The sequence below is a fragment of the Alligator mississippiensis genome, chromosome 1, assembly GCF_030867095.1.
Source record: "Alligator mississippiensis isolate rAllMis1 chromosome 1, rAllMis1, whole genome shotgun sequence".
Taxonomy (NCBI): Eukaryota; Metazoa; Chordata; order Crocodylia; family Alligatoridae; genus Alligator; species Alligator mississippiensis.
In genome coordinates, this window is record NC_081824.1 from 97,698,060 (window position 1) to 97,713,912 (window position 15,853).

Consider the following 15,853-nt stretch of genomic DNA (forward strand, 5'->3'; position numbering starts at 1 on the left):
ACCTAGGGAGAATTGGATTCTTTAAGTTTTAGCTTATTGGCCTTAGAAGCTAAAATTGCTTCTGCCCCCCTCCCCCAAAAGCCCAGATAGCAATGCAGAGGCGTATATTTTGATTGCACTATAGCACTTCTATTTCTGACAGCTTAATCTGTTAATGTCAAGTCTGTAGGCACCGAATGAATGTTCATGCACTCTTGTCTACCTGATGAAGGTCACAGGCTAGTACAGTGAAATCAGTTGAGCTCATAGATTATGATGGACAGCTGGAGTTCTCTGGGCATTTTCTAAAGGGCTTAATCAACAACATGAGAATAATGGAAGTTTTCTAAATGAGAAAGGCAGTGAACCAGGACCGTTAATTAGGTTTTTTATTAGGTTATGTTTGTTTTCCCTTTTTGATTTGACATTTAAATTCCAACTACAAATGAATGTAACTGTACTCTAGATTTCACCTTAATGAGGTAGCTTTCATTTTGCATAAGGAGCTGCAACTGCTTGAAACTCAGTTCAGTAATTCCATAAGACAAAGTCTCAGTCCCACACAGACCCGGCATTAGAGAAGGAGTGTGTATTCTGTGTTTTAGTAGCAAAGAAAGTAGCAAAGAAAGTAAGTCGCTGTCACAAATAATGGCTGCAATTTTTTAATTTTGAATTTTGTGAATTCCCCCCAGGTAAACACATGCAAACGAAATGGAGCAAACACATTTGACAGAAGGCACAACACTGAGTGACGACTGGCTTGTCTGTTAGCAGGAGGGCTGCCTGAGCAGCTGGTCTGCATCCCACTGACAGGAAATACCAACAACAGCTACAAAATTCAACTGCTAACCTGCTCCTTGGTATGCCTTGCTGCCTAATGACCTGCGTAAGTGCTACCCAGATCTGCTCAGAATTGAAGAAAAAAGAATAACACCTCGGGGACTCCAGCAATGGATAGAAACCTGGCACCACAGGATTTTTTTTCTTTTTTATTACAAATGCCCCCTGAGTAGATCAGCAGTGACTCCTTCTCTAATGGAGTGGCACACGCATTACACTGTGCAGGGGAACTGATTCTTTTGTTAAAATGCAGTTAACAAGAGATCAGGAGTCATCATCATCCACATAAAGGAGCTGCCATGAGCTACATTACTGGTAGTAGACAGCCTTAGCAGTGTGAATAGACAGAAATGACGGAGAGGCTAGCTAAGTGTGTGTGTGTGTATAAACTGGCTGATTTAGATGCTGAACCGCATGCACAAATGAACCTCTGGAGCTCTCTAATTGGCAAGCTGTTAGCAACACAGTTAGACAGTTCCAGGTTAAACCAGTCTTCGATTGTTTGAAATGCCCTTTCAGAGCTGTGCTAGCATCCATGCTGCTCTGTCCTTTTATGTTGTTAATGTATTAGGGACCTTCAATGCCATCAATACCATCTGGACAGTAAACGTATATAAAACTGAATAGAAAAATGTATCTTTGCAAGGCAACTACAAAATGTATACGAACTAACCACAGGTAGCAATTACCTACTGAAGCAAATTTTATCTGGAATAGAGGCATATTATGTCTTCCATGAGATTCATAAACTTAACTAGCTAGACTTGGGAGCTAATTTTCTAAGCAATAGTGAAGGGCAGGGTTCAAATGGAATGACAGCACACATAATTAAATATATCTGAGAATCTCCTGACTAATGTGGCTACCCTTCTGAGACACAAATGCGTGATTTACAAGTGCTGAAAATCAATAAGCTGATCTTTTGGCATCAGCTTGCCTCCATTGCTCCACATTCAGTTTCAGATTCAGGCATCCTAGAAAGTCCCATTGAAATGTAGCCAATGAATGGAGAGCTTAAGGGTTCTTTTAGGTATCTAAGGGGATATTTCCATTGATTTCAACAAGCTATATTAAAGTCATTGAAGGGTATGCACATATGGCCTGATGTAGGAATGCTTTGACTAAGGCAATTGCATTACATTTGAGAACCTGAAATTCTGGTTTGGATAACCTGAACACATGAGTAGATCTAGGATTTTGTAAGCTGGGGGTGGGGAGGGGGAAGGGTATAGTGGATGAGATGATGTGGTGTAATATGACACACGTTTTTCTGCAGTTAAAGAGAAACTAGAAACTTTACTAATATGCTATAGGCCTGGTGCTATATTATAAAGTTTAAGAGCGAAGCAAAACTAAATATAACTTTATTGGTATGGTCACTTCTAGATTACATATCAATTTTATAAACCACATAAGACTAGGCAAATAATAGTCAAAATAGTAGGAAGGTATTGTTTCAGTAGTCCTGTAGTCAATATAGTTAAATGTACATTTCTTATTCAAATTCAGAAAACAACATCTAGTCTTCCACAGCATCTTGACAGTACCTTCAATACTTCAGTATTAGTCATTTGTACACCAGAGTTAAGGTTTGCAGCTAGAGCTAAAAATAAACTTTGTGGCTGTGAAACAGAAGAGTGACATTACCTGAAATGGCTAACAGATAAAAAAATTGCAGAAGAAATAGTGGAACATTCAGACCATTAAAAAGGAAAGAGAGTCATTAACACCTATGGAATGAAGAGACTTCAGCAGGATTCAGGTGAAGTATAGTGAACCAAAAAATCAATTGACACCCTCAGTACTACCAGACTAGAAATGCTGCTGTGGTTGGTTTTAAAGTCTGGGTAAACAGGAATTAAAAGGGCGGCCTACTGCACCCACTTGGATCCACTCCTGCCCGAGCACATATCTTTGATAAATTGTTGGAAGGTGGTGGATGTCTGTCGCTACATGGGAAGGTCTGACATGGGAATTTTTAAAGGATACGTTTTACAATCCAGGATTTAGTAGATTAAGCCTTTGTTACGAATATATTAATAAAGACCATATTGGGAAAGTGACTATAGTAGGTTAACTTTTCTAAATAGATTAAATCAGAAATGGCTTGTAGGATTTGATTCCTCTTAAAATAAATTCTCCTTCAACAGAAGAAATGGATATATAGGAGAAAGCCTTACCAGCTGTCTTCCATTAATATGAATCTTTTTAGAGGGTTCTGGCAGTAGGAAGGGCCTACATAAACCAGACCGAGCTTATTCTGGGGAAGATAGAAGCAACAGTAATACTTATGGAGACTGGGATGCTGTGAGGATAGATAGAGGTGGAAGAAAAAACAGTTAAGGAAAAGGGAGCAGGTTTAGGATGGGGATCTAAGGAGGCTTTTGAGAACTTATAGGCCTAATAGACTCTGAGTGTATTTGGGTGTTTAGTAAACTAACAAGCACTTTATCACTCCTTGTAAGACCTCCTAGATTTTCTGGCTTCCTTCCTCCAGTCCTGAAGTGATTGGGCCACCCACCCTCAGTGTGTTGATGCTGTGACTAAGCATGGGAAATGTCCAAGCCAAACTGACCTTTTTAGGAGAAACTAAGTGATGTTTCCAAAATTGAGCTTTAATCAGAAAGTGTTTACTGAGCTCGTACTGTGGGTCTGTACTATTGACATCATTGGTTGTCTGACTACAGCTTGAATGGGTGGATCCCACCCTGCTCACCTCCATTCAGTGTTCCTCCAAAGCTGACTTTCTCTCCCTGGAAAGAATAGAGATGCTATGATAATCTGAAATACACATGGACAGGACAATTCCTTAATGGACGAAGAAGAAAAAGAGAAAAGACAAAACAAACAAACAAAAAACCATGACCAGTCAAACCAGCAGCTTAATCCTATAAACAATTACAGTAGGACTAGGTACAGACATTCAAAAAGTTTGGGGTGGGTTCGAAGTAACTTGCATGGTTTCTCTAAGCAGACTATGTTAGTTCAGGAGGAAACAGAACACAAGTTCACCCTTTCAGGGAGGAGCACAAAGGCTGCCTGCACCCACTGAATCCAGCAGTTTAGGGGCACTCCTGCATGCCTTCCAGCTTGTTCCAGTCTCTGCTGAGGGAGCCAAATGCAGCTGAGCAGTGGGCCACATCTGATTGGCTGCTGGGCACATGCCTCCCTCCACTTCCATATCACCCATCAGACAACTGTCAGCTGCAGGCAGCCAGTCATCGGAGGGTGGTGTGCTCACCCCTGCTGGAGGTGGCATGGGAGTCCCTGGGCTTTGTTTAGGGTGGGGACATGGGGGTCTGCCCCAGGAAGGATCCTTCCCTTGCAACCACAAGGGCATGGCTGCCCACCCCCTGAGGGACAGTAGTCCCATGGCTGTAGCAGAAGGGGCTTCAGCTGGGAACCTGGTGCTGGCTTGGGGGGGTGGTGGGGAGGATCCTCCAAGCCCTTCCTGCAGATGCTCCAGTGCACAGTCCTGGGGCTCATGGGTTGGGACAAGAGGGACACTATGTGGGAAGATTTCCATACCCCAGGTTAGCATGGAGTTGCTGGCTGAAGCCCTTTACCCTGCAACTGTGGAGCTCTAGTCCCTGGGAAGGCAGGGGTAGAGCCATGCCCTTGCAGCTGCAGTGGCTGGCAGGGGTGATTCCAGTGCAGGAACAGGGGCTGCAGCCTGGGGAGATAGGTGAATCCCCAACCCAGTCAGTGCTCTGCCTGGTACTCGAGCACTGACTGCTGCCAGCTGGGCTGGCTCAGCTCAGGCAGGTTCATTTTCCAGGGGTGGGGGTGGGGTGGATGCCAGCTCAGCTGGGTGCAGCATTCAACAGGGACATGCTCCCCCACATCTCAGTGCTAGAATTGCCCCCTGCCCGGTGCTGCAGCCATAAGGGCATGGCTGCAAGCCCCTCCCCAGAGACCCCATGGCTGCAGGGGTAGGGACTTCAGCTGGGAACTCAGTGCTGGCTCCGGTGGAGGCAGGGAGGGAGAATCCTCTGAGCCCTTCATGGAGCCACTCCAGTGCATGGTTCTGGGGCATGGATGGAACCGGGACATGGGAGGGACACTGTGCCCGCTGACCGAGGCCAGGAATGCAGAGTGAGCTGCGGGCACCATCTCCTCACACTTGCTCATAAGCCCCATCCTGACCCATCTCTTTCCTGCCTGTGGCTGATGGCTAGAAAGCTTGGTGGTGGGGCCTGCTGAGTGCTAGGCTATAATAGCTGAGCCCGAGCTGAGTTCCAGTGTGCCTCCTGCAGGGGGGTGGGAGGCACTACCAGTGGGGCCACAAAGCAGCTTGGGTTGCCAGAGGACAGCAACCTAGGTTGAGTCAAGAGAGGATATGGTACAGACATTTGATAGACCGGACTAACCTAGCCTGATTCTGATATACTACATCCATCCAGGTCTATCTTAAACCAGGTTCTGACATTTAAACCAGTCTGTGTGCACTGGGCTTCTGTTCTGTTATAGGTTTGGACCAGTTTCTGATCATTTATACTGGTTTATGTATGAGGTCTGTACCTGGCCAGCTCACTACAGATTTTGGACTGGCATGTTTACTAACCCCACTCCTCCTCTTCTTCAAGAACCCCCCCCAAAACAAAACAAAACAAAACAAAACAAAACAAAACAAAACACCAAAAGCGACCTTGCCCCCACCCTTCCTGCTGGGGAAAAAATAAGACTCCACTCTGGTATCTAGGTGCTTGCTTTTTCTTTTTTCCTATACTATATTGGGGTTTCATACCATTGCCTTTTCTGGGGTAAGTGAGGGCTCCAAGTGGATTTTACACAAGGTAGCTTCCTTTTTTTAAAAAAAAGATTCAAGCCAAACCTTTATGAACCAGAGTAGCTAATGCATTAATGGCTAATAGTGTCCTGTCTAAACCTGCCTTGCTGCAACAAGAATAAGCCCTCTTAAAACTGTGACTCAATTCCCACTGTGGTTTCTAAGAAAATAAGTCACTCTATTCAGTGACTACAACTAGTTTCCAAACTCAGTAAATTACTGCTAGCTGCCAGGAAATTTTTCACACCCCATCATTAAGGCTTATTCTTACCTAGAGCTGCAAATGCATTCTTCAAGCTCCTATTTTTTCTACATTTCTTGTTACCTCTTTGACAAGCACAAAATAGCTGGGGGAAGATTTATATCATTTCCCACTGCAGTAATCTTTTGCTATGTTGTTTCTACAGCTCCAGAGCTTGTTAGGATAAGTGGAATGCTCATATTGGATGAAACAGTAAATTTTTATATTTTTTTCCTTTGAGACTGCTGCATCCATGGTGGCTGCAAATCTATAGTGACTAGAGTACCCAACATTACACCTGACTACAGGATTTTCTTATTAAGACTGGATTTGCATGAAAAAAATTGATTGTCCATGAAGCCCATCAGGTGAACAAGTGAAATTTTCTCTCTCTTTGCTGGGGTTGCAGGAAAACAAAAACAATTGCTGTGGGCCTGGTATTTTATATCCTCGGCTCTTATTGGTTGAGACCGACCTTTTTTGACACTGGTGATCCACTCCTAATTGTGACTGTAGTCAAGCTCTCTAATAACATCTTTCTGGCCAAATTTCAAAGCTGATAGTCCAGCCTCCTCTTCCTGGACCCAATGCCTATCAAACACTGACTGTTCTTCTTGATATTCTGTCATATCTTGGTTCATGATTCTTGTGACACCACCGTCTCCCAGGTATGCTTTTGTCACTTACAACCTGATTTAGGTACCTGAGTTTTCTTCCCATCTTTTATCTCTTACTAGTGGGGGCTCCATTCATGACTTCCTTCACTTCCTTCCACATCCTATCCCTGGGTGATCTCTGCTAGTGTGTCCTTGCCTAGCTTCTGAATGGTGATTACTTGCAAATATACCTTTCTTCTTTTGACCTGCCTCCTCCTGTCCAAACTAAAATCTTACTCTGTCTTTCTAACATCTCATGGATATCAGTCATTATCTGAAAATTAACATGGCAAAAACAAGCCCTAGATCCTTCCTTGTGTCCCCCTCCACAACACAACCCTTCTCTCTATCTCTTAAGCCTGTAATCTTGGCTACTTCTTTCACTTGACCCTCTCCTTAGCCCTGCACATCTATGCTCCATCTAAATCTAGATGCTTCCCCTTTCTAAGATCTATCTTATCTGACTGTTTTTTCCCTGCTGACACTGTCAGTGTTGCCCAAGTTGTGAGCATAATAGCAGCTACATTATTCCCCTCAGAGTTGGTCCATTAGCATCCCACTATAGATCAGACAAACATAATATCTCTTTAGATCCTTAAGCTATGTTTGGGTTGCATTGTACTAAGAGATATGTAATCTGTTAGGTGCTAAAACAATCTACATGTTATATAGGAGTAGGGTTTAAACATTCTGGCCTATCTCAATTAACTCTTGCAGATGAAAGTTTAGAATTGCTAACTACAAATTATAATGCATTGTGCATCTTGGTTGTAGTAGAGGAGGAGGAACTGACCATGGTAAAAATCAATGTCAAGACTCTTGTTTGAAATCTTAAGACAATCACTGCCAGCATAAGTAGGAATTCTGAATTTAGGCCAGTTCCTCAGTACTACGCTCTTAGTTCTGATACTAACCATTTATTCATGACTAGTTAGGAACAAAAACCAAATGAAAAAAAATGGATTCAATGGACCTGGGAATTACCCTACTGTTGGAAAAACGCTATTTCCGATACGGTATTTCAGAGGGCTACATATAACAAATGTGCCATAGCAGTGAAATGTGAACACATTGAAATATGGCTCGAAACACTAATTAGTTTTCATGGCATTTAATTTACATGAGAAATGATAACATTTCGTGCTCAAGAAAGAGGCTGAGCCTTTGAACTTGAAATACTTTTTTCCTAAATTACAAGTAAGAGTACTGACAACACTAGTATAAGCTTTGACTGCCTTTTCACCATGATTCAGTGTGATCCTGGAAAAACTAGTTAGTTGTATTTTAACCAAGAAAGCTGAAGTATTGAAGTGGACACAGAGAGAATATATGGAAACTGGTTCATTTGTATATTGTTTTATAATTCTACTTTTAGCTACTGAGTATTCAATAACAAGCCCTGAAATAAAAAAATAATATAAAAGCAGTTGAGCGGGAACTATAGATCCCATGTAAAATCTGGGAGAGTGTTGTCCTTTACCCATTTCACTCAGGTATTTCACATAAGGAAGTTCTTCTTGAACATAAATCACTGCTTTCACTCACTGTTCCTACAGTAGTTTCAAACCATGACACTGTGTATAGAATTCAGTCATGTGCCACTTGTATTTAAAATAGAAACAAAAAATAATCTATGTCCTTGTAGGGGGGAAGGGGAGGTGGGGACCAAGCTGAACCTTATAGATAGAAATCTCTTGAACTGTCCTGTAGGCTAGGGACAGAAGTTACACATAAACCAGTTTAAGTAATTAGAAACTGTTTTAAACCTGTTACAGAACATAAGTTCAGTACACATTAACCAGTTTCAAAAGGGTCAAAACTGATTTAAGATAAACCTGGTTGAACATAGAATCAGACTGAACTGATTTGGATCAAACCAGTTTATGCAAATTCTGTCCCAGACCCCTTCCTGGTTTAAGTTAAACCAGAGTTCCCCAGCATCCCAGCATGCTCTGTAGCCCCAGGTTGGACTGTGCTCTCTGGTCCAGAGAGCAGGGCTGGCTCCACTGCTCTGGTCTCTAGGTGGGGGCGTGGCCAGATGCCAGCTGACATGGCTCCCTGAGGAGAAGAGAGAAGGGAAGGAGTTTATTTCTCCCTTCCCCTCTTCCACCAGAGGACCACAGCTGAGGTCTGCCTGGCCAGGGTGTAGCAGCTCATCAGGCATTCACTCCCCTCCCCACTCCAGTAGCAGGGGTGGGGGCATGGCCAGTACCGGCTGCCATGGTACCACCATCCGCCTGCCAAGCCTGCAGCTGCAGGGCTGGGGCTGTGGGGATGAGCTGAGTCAGTCCACCGGCACTGCTGAGGGTAGATGCACAAGGGCCAGCTCAGGCTGCAGCATGGGGGCTGGGCTCTTGGCTTGGGCTGGGGGACACGGGCAGTGGCTGGCCAAGCAGTGAGCTGCCTTGGCTGGCTTGGAGGTGCCGGTGGGCCTGGAGCCCAGGAGCAACCCACAGCAGGGGATCACAGCCCCTGTTGCACCCCTGCCCTGTGCAGTACCCACTGGCTGCAGCCACACCACAGGTTGTGCACTGGCCGGGGCCATCTGGGATCTTCTACCTCCCTCACCTCCAGCTGCTGCTGCTCCCACCATGTGGCTCTGGGTGAATATGTGGAAACTTTAGCCCTGTGGCTTCTGCTCAGACACACGGAGCTCTGGCTCCAGTTCTGGCTGCTTTCCATCTACCTCCCCCATAGGGGCTGCTCATTGCAATGGGTGGGTGGAGTGGGAAGAAAGTAGCCAGAGTTTGAGCCAGAGCCCCAGGCACTGGGCAGAAGCCACCAGGCTAAAGCTTCCACCCACGCGGAATGACACTGCATGGTGGGGCAGGAGCAGGAACCTCAGCTGGAGGTGAGAGAAGTGGAACAGCTCTGCTGAGCCCAGTCAGCATGCCCCTCGCCTCCAGAAGCTACTCTCCTCCTGCCCCTGCTGCACTGCTTTGGGTGGTGAGGGGCGGGGGTAGCTTTAGCACACAGGGCTTCTGCTCAGAGCTTTGAGATCTGGCTCCAGCTCCAGCTGCTTTCCACCTGCTCTGCCTGCAGGGACTGCTCATCACGCTGGGTCGGCGGAGGAAGGCAGCCAAAGCTGGGGCCAAGCTCCATGCTGAGGGCTGAAGCAAGCCACCCCCACCCTTTGCTGCCAGTAGATATGGACCATGCCAGATATGCTGGTTCAGATCTGTTCCCTGGCCTACACTATCTTGCTGTGTCTAGGACTCACTACTGTTCTATTCTTATGGTCCCCTCAGACAGGTTTGTTTATTAAATATCATAGGATATTTAAACAGGTTTAAGGAGATTGTAGGGCAACAAAACAGATAGCAGTTCTTCTCCTGCTTTTAGGAAAATCAGTGAAAATTTTGTGGGATTAGTCTCATAGTTTAGCTGTGTGGATTTATTGCATGGTTTATTTATTTATTTTTTTACTGGAAAGCAGGGACTGTCTTCATTGCATTAAGCAAGCCACTGCTTACAAAAGCAGAGGCTTTAGTTCATCTATAAGGTAAAAATCTACCCTGCCTTCTGCCTCACTTCAGAATAATATGGCTAACAGCAGGGACAGGAAGGGGAGTAGCTGTTGGAGGCGAGGGGAGGTGCACGCTGGTTGGGCTCCACAGGGCTGTTTTGCTCCTCTCACTTCCAGCTGCGGCTCATGCTCCTGTCCCACCGCGCAGCTCTGGGTGGGTGGGTGGAAGCTTTAGCCCTGTGTCAAGCTCTGGCTGCTTTCTGCCTGTCCGGTGTGATTAGTATCCCCTGCAGGGCGGCAGGAGGGGGGTGGGAGATGGGAGAGAAGGGGGTGGGTGGAAAGCAGCCAGAGCTGAAGCCAGAGCTGGGCAGAAACCATGTGGCTAAAGCTTCCACCCATGCAGTTTGTGGCAGCTCTGGTTGTGTCACCCCCCCACCTGCAGTGCAGCTCCCTGCCAGGAAGAGGCTTCTGCTCCCAGATCACCATGACAGGGGCTGCTGCTCTGGTGTCTAGTGAAGGGGGCAGGGAGGGAGCTTATCCCGTCACTCACCCCATGCAGGGAGCAATCAGTGGCAGCAGCAGTTGGGGCTGGCAGACCCCGGCTGTGGCCTCCCCGGGGGCAGAGAGAGTGGAGGGGGGAATAAACTCCCTCCCTACCTCCTCTGCCCAGGGGGCCACGCTGGCAACATCTGGCCATGCCCCTGCCCCTGCTGCTGCAGCAGTGAGGGGGGAACTTCAGGTGGACCCCGGCTCAGGTCCGTGCCAGTGGGACAGGGAGGGGGAATTAAACTCCTGCCCTGGCCAGTTCGCTTGAGGCATGGGTCCCCCAGCACAGCTTCTCTGCAGCTAAGGGCATGCTCTAGTGCCCCCCGGCTCCTGGCCTGAGCCACTGCAGGCACATGCCTTCATTTCCTGAATATCTATTCATTCCAAATTGGTTCAATCTAGGCAGGTTAGACTAACCTGCAAAGATTGAATCAATTCAGGTTCTGGCATTTTGAATGTCTGTTCTTATCCCATATTGAACACTGCAAAGTAAACTGCGAAACTGCTACTATCACTTAGTAAGACATGAGTGGTTTTGAAACCCTTCCTCAAATTTTCATAGCCTACTACAATCGCATGGCCATATTCAGCACAGGAGTACCTGTAAATGGGACACTGAATCATTCTGTATCTGATAGTCTTCCAGCTTCCAGTGCCCACCTTGTGGTGAAGGTCCATATCTGCTCCCTAGCCTACACTGTCTTGCTATGAATAAGACTCACTACTGTTCTATTCTTATGGTCCCTTCAGATTGGTTTGTTTATTAAATCTCATAGGATATTTAAATATGTTTAAGGAGATTGTAGGGCAACAAAACAGATAGTAGTTCTTCTCCTGCTTTTCAGAAAGTCAGTCGAAATTTTGTGGGATTAGTCTTATAGTTTAGATGTGTGTATTTATTGCATGCCCTTATTTTTACTGGAAAACAGGGACTGTCTTCATAGCATTTCTTGAAGCAAGCCACTGCTTACAAAAGCAGAGGTTTTAGCTCATCTGTAAGGTAAAAATCTACCCTGCCTTCTGCTTCACTTCAGGCTAATATGGCTAACTAACTTTCTCTCTCTCTCTCTTTCTCTCTCTCTCTAACTATCCAAACACTTTCAGGATAAATGCACATTATGCAAGACTTGCAAAGGCATAAACTGAAAAGAAGATCCAAACTGAGTTGTTTTCCACTCAGAGTTTAAAGCTAAAGCAAACTTTAGCTGACACCACTAATATTTTTTATGGGAGATTTTGTAAAAAGACTGTTACTGGCTCCACGCAGTATGGCACTTTCTGAATCTCCACCCTCTGTTAATCCGTTCCAGAAGCCATGCCAGTACACAACCCACCAGTTTTAATGGTTGACAGCTGTTTTCATATACTGTATATTACATGTACAGTATGCAGGGCTCTGGAATTATCTTCCCCTCCCTCCACCTAAATTAGTTCATTTCCTTTTCCCAGCACTGCTGCTTAATTCCTGTGGGACAGATGGATAGGGGGAAGAACAAACAGCAGCCAGCACATAAAAATGGCATGGATCTAATGTGTACTTGGAAGTAACTTCACATATTTGGAAGGACAATGGCTCTTTCAAGACCTGAATTTCCCACATATCAAGATCAGTGAAGTGTTTTCCTAACTTTCTGTTTAGGCATTTCAAAAGGTAACATGTCAGATCTTGGAATTTAGACCCATTTTTTTTTTCTTGCAGTGTTGGTACTTGGCTGTTTCTCTCTGTTACAGGAACACCTGACATCAGAAGAAGCCAGTGAAAGAGCATGTTTCAGGAAGCTAAAAGGATCTGACAGCTGGTGCATAAAAGACATTTTAAGTGGGCACAGTGAGACCCGAAAAACAACTGGCACGAATTAGCATAGCTTCACTGAAGTGAGCAGAACTGTACAGACTTATAATAGTTGAGAGTCTTGTTCATTGTCTGGAGACAACAGACAAAAACTCTACTTTTCATGGCTGGCCCTTGCTCTGAAGGTGTAACAGTCATGATTCCTGCACTGGGGTGTACAGAGATTGCTCTTACCTCACAATATTACAGAGCACATTTTTAGCCTCTGCCACAACTGGTAAAGAGAGATGGGAAAGGACCCATTGTTAGAGACATACAGAGGCATAGGTACGAGAAAAAGAAGGAGGACAGAATGCCCTGGGGTGCTGAATGGCCACAAGCTTCATCCCATATTGACATACTCCTTTCAGCAGGGTGCTTCTCTAGAGGAGGATGCTGCTACAATTTTGCCTTGCCTCGTTGAAAAGCTGTCTACACAAACAGGAATTCCCATGATGCCAAAAGACTGTGGGAGGGGCTGTGTCTGAACTCCTGGGATGATAAGTTGGATGCTGGCTCTATGTTACACACCTGCAGCCTGGCCATTTGAACCCCCTTTTTGGCAAGGGCCATTGAGTATTCACATTGATGTAGTCATGCTTCTTACAGTAACTACAGCAAAAAGGGAAACAGCACATTTGAGAAACATGTCCTTAACTATCTGTTCTATGCAGAGGAATAAGGAGAGCATCACAGTTCTGTTGGGTAGGGTTTAGGCGTCCAACAGAAATGCTGTAATGATGGGCGGTTTTATTGCCGAAGAGAAACCAAGCTCTTTATCTCTTGATGACACAGATCTGAATGTTTGCACATGTTTGAGAAGACACGTTTTTGGGGGAGTATCAATATTATTTTACCCTGCTGTTTGCATAATTTTTCCTCACTTGCAAGAACAAGGGAAACATTCCAAAGAGGCTTCCATTATAACTTCCACTTTCTCACACACTCCTTTCTGAAATTGAATCTTTTTTGGCTGAAATTTCCCATGCTTTGTTTCTTCTTAATAGCATTATTTTGGCTGAGACTCTGGGATTCTGCATGAGAGGGCTTAGGAGGGGAACAGAACAGTTACCCATAGGGACCCTCATGTTTCCATCTAAGAAGGAGCCAAGCCATTTGAAGTAATTTCCATTCGTCCCTGCTGTTTCCTGGAGATGGGACAGGAATATTTGCTGATCAACAGTCATGTATGCATTATGTTTATTGCTTATTTTAGTAGACTTTTTAAAATGATTCATTTAGACTACAACCTTTTCATTGCAGGGAGCTTTTCTTATTTGTCTGTCAAGACCTTTATGCTATATACATAATAATAATCTATATAATCTTTATTCACACATCCAGGAGTACCATCTGTCTCCCTGCTCTACCTACCAAAAATATTGTCACATTTTCAACACACACTCGACTCATTGCTGCTGACACACTTAGCAGAATGACATCTGTTCATGTACTGTATCTTATAGATTCTTTGTTGGGCCCAGCTGCTATATGCTTGATACAATGAAGTATCTCACTAATTTCAGGAATGCCTATTTTTCTTGAAAGAGATTAAAAGTGTTTAGGTTTGACAGTGCATATTTATCTTTATACAAACCAACTTTAAACATTATACAAGTGGAGTGAGAAAATGGTTCTTAGAACTTTGAGTGAGAACTTAGTAGGTAGCACTTGACTTGCTGCTATTTATAAATAGTGATAATGATGATACAGTTTAATGAGCTGGAAAACTTTAATGCTTTATAAAACACTTGACAAACTTCAATTCTCATTGGGTTACCTGTGATTTTTGCCTTTTTGTAATCCATGAGCATCGATGTTGAGCTGGTTGTATGCTGTAGATGACCACATACTTTGCTTTCCCTGTCAGGTTTATTTTTAACTTCTTCAGATACTGTGGTTTGGTGCTATTGGAAACTATCTCTTGGGGTAAACTATCTCTTGGGGACCGCTGGTCTAGGGAAAAGATTAGTTATGGAAGTGGATTAAGGATAATAGCTTCAAAAAGTGTCTTAAGTATTACTTTTGGGGTGCCTGTATACTTTTGCAAACCCAGCCACCTATCTGCATCCATCTTTAGTTACCTAAAATCTGGTCCTTAAACCCTATTTTGCAAGGAACTCAGGTACATCACTACAAGTTAAAAAAGGTGCCCCCAAGCACTCTTGAAAACTTTGCCCTAGACTTCTGGAGACCTGAGCATCATGGGCTTCTGGTACAACCAAAGGCAAATAGACAAAACTTATATGCTTGAGTTTCCCAGCCACAAATTGGAATAATCTTAGCCCCACTAGACTGGTGTGAGGGCAGCCTCATTAATGTTTGAAGTGCTTGGGTGCTAAGTGGTAAAGGCCATATAAGTGTCAGCTTTGCTTTGGAAAACATTAAATGTAGTTGTGTTAACAAACTAGAAGTGGCATAGCATTATTGCCAAGTTTAGGCATATCTTGAATCCATAATTAGGGGTTCCAAATTTGTAGTGAGACAAAGCAATTTTTGCAGCTTGGTCATGACATGAAGGACTGATTTTGCTGGTATTTCTGGAGGCCCTGCCCCTTGCTGCTGATTGGTGGAAAGGCATGTACCATATCATTTAATAGCAAATTCCACAGAAAATAAATTTCTTTTTAGTCATCTTCAGACAGTAGCATTGCGTCCAATTTCTTAGAATATGGCACTGAAGCATTTTCACTTCACTGACTGGTGCCTTCGCTTAGTCTATGTCACTTGCAGATAGAGGGCATGTCTACATGTTCATTACTGCCCCTTTGCTACTGCGCATTAAGTTTAGTACCTCTAATATGAGGTACTAGATAAAGGCGCAGTATCTCGCTAATGTGCAGTGGAAAAGGCAAACTTTTTTGTGATGCTTAAGTAGATTAATTCAACTGCACATTAGTGCACCAGCACAGTTTTTGCCGTGATGCGCTAACGCGTAGTAGAACTGTCCACTGTGCATTAAGGTGTCTTGTGTAGATGTGCCCAGTAATTCTCAATTATGTGATCTATGGTTCCAGTGATTGCACATTGTCTTTGTATTGCAGTAAGCACTGGGACATTCTAAAACAGTGTATTATATGAATAATATGCTGGGGTTTTTTTAGGTTGATTTTTGCAGCCAATGCAGTATATCCTGGCGATCATGAACAGCACTGTTTTTTGTGGTTTTATGTGATAACCACAAATTAAGTAGATCTTTACCCATAATATGTAATTTGCAAGATTTTCTACATATAATGCATTCTTCAACATCACATATAAGCCTTCTGGGAGATATCTTTGGTAGCACCAAGGCTTGGGCTCACATAGCTTGAGTTTCCATTTTTGAGGGTCAGTCAGAAAGTAATGTCTCTGACTTTTTTCTCAGCCAAATATTATTGAAAAAAATATTAGGCTTGAGTGCAAAATAGGTATATCATCACCGAACACACAGCTTTTTTTCAAAATAGTCTCCTCCACTGGTAGACTTTTTCCCTTGGTGAAAAGGCTATAAACTTGGTTAAAG

General features: G+C 44.1%; 2 long non-coding RNA genes across 2 annotated transcripts in view; both read left to right on the forward strand.

The window, feature by feature from the left end:
- The window catches only part of LOC132252194 (uncharacterized), a 194,636-nt gene extending 191,754 nt beyond the window's left edge, over positions 1 to 2,882 (forward strand). The window contains exon 2 of the long non-coding RNA XR_009464092.1: positions 672 to 2,882. This is a non-coding gene — a long non-coding RNA (uncharacterized LOC132252194). The remainder of the gene's footprint in view (positions 1 to 671) is intronic.
- A 7,620-nt stretch (positions 2,883 to 10,502) lies between these two features.
- On the forward strand, positions 10,503 to 14,988 carry LOC132252201 (uncharacterized). Its single transcript, XR_009464099.1, has 2 exons — positions 10,503 to 12,168; positions 12,249 to 14,988. It is a non-coding gene; the product is annotated as an uncharacterized LOC132252201 (long non-coding RNA).
- The last annotated feature ends 865 nt before the right edge of the window (positions 14,989 to 15,853 follow it).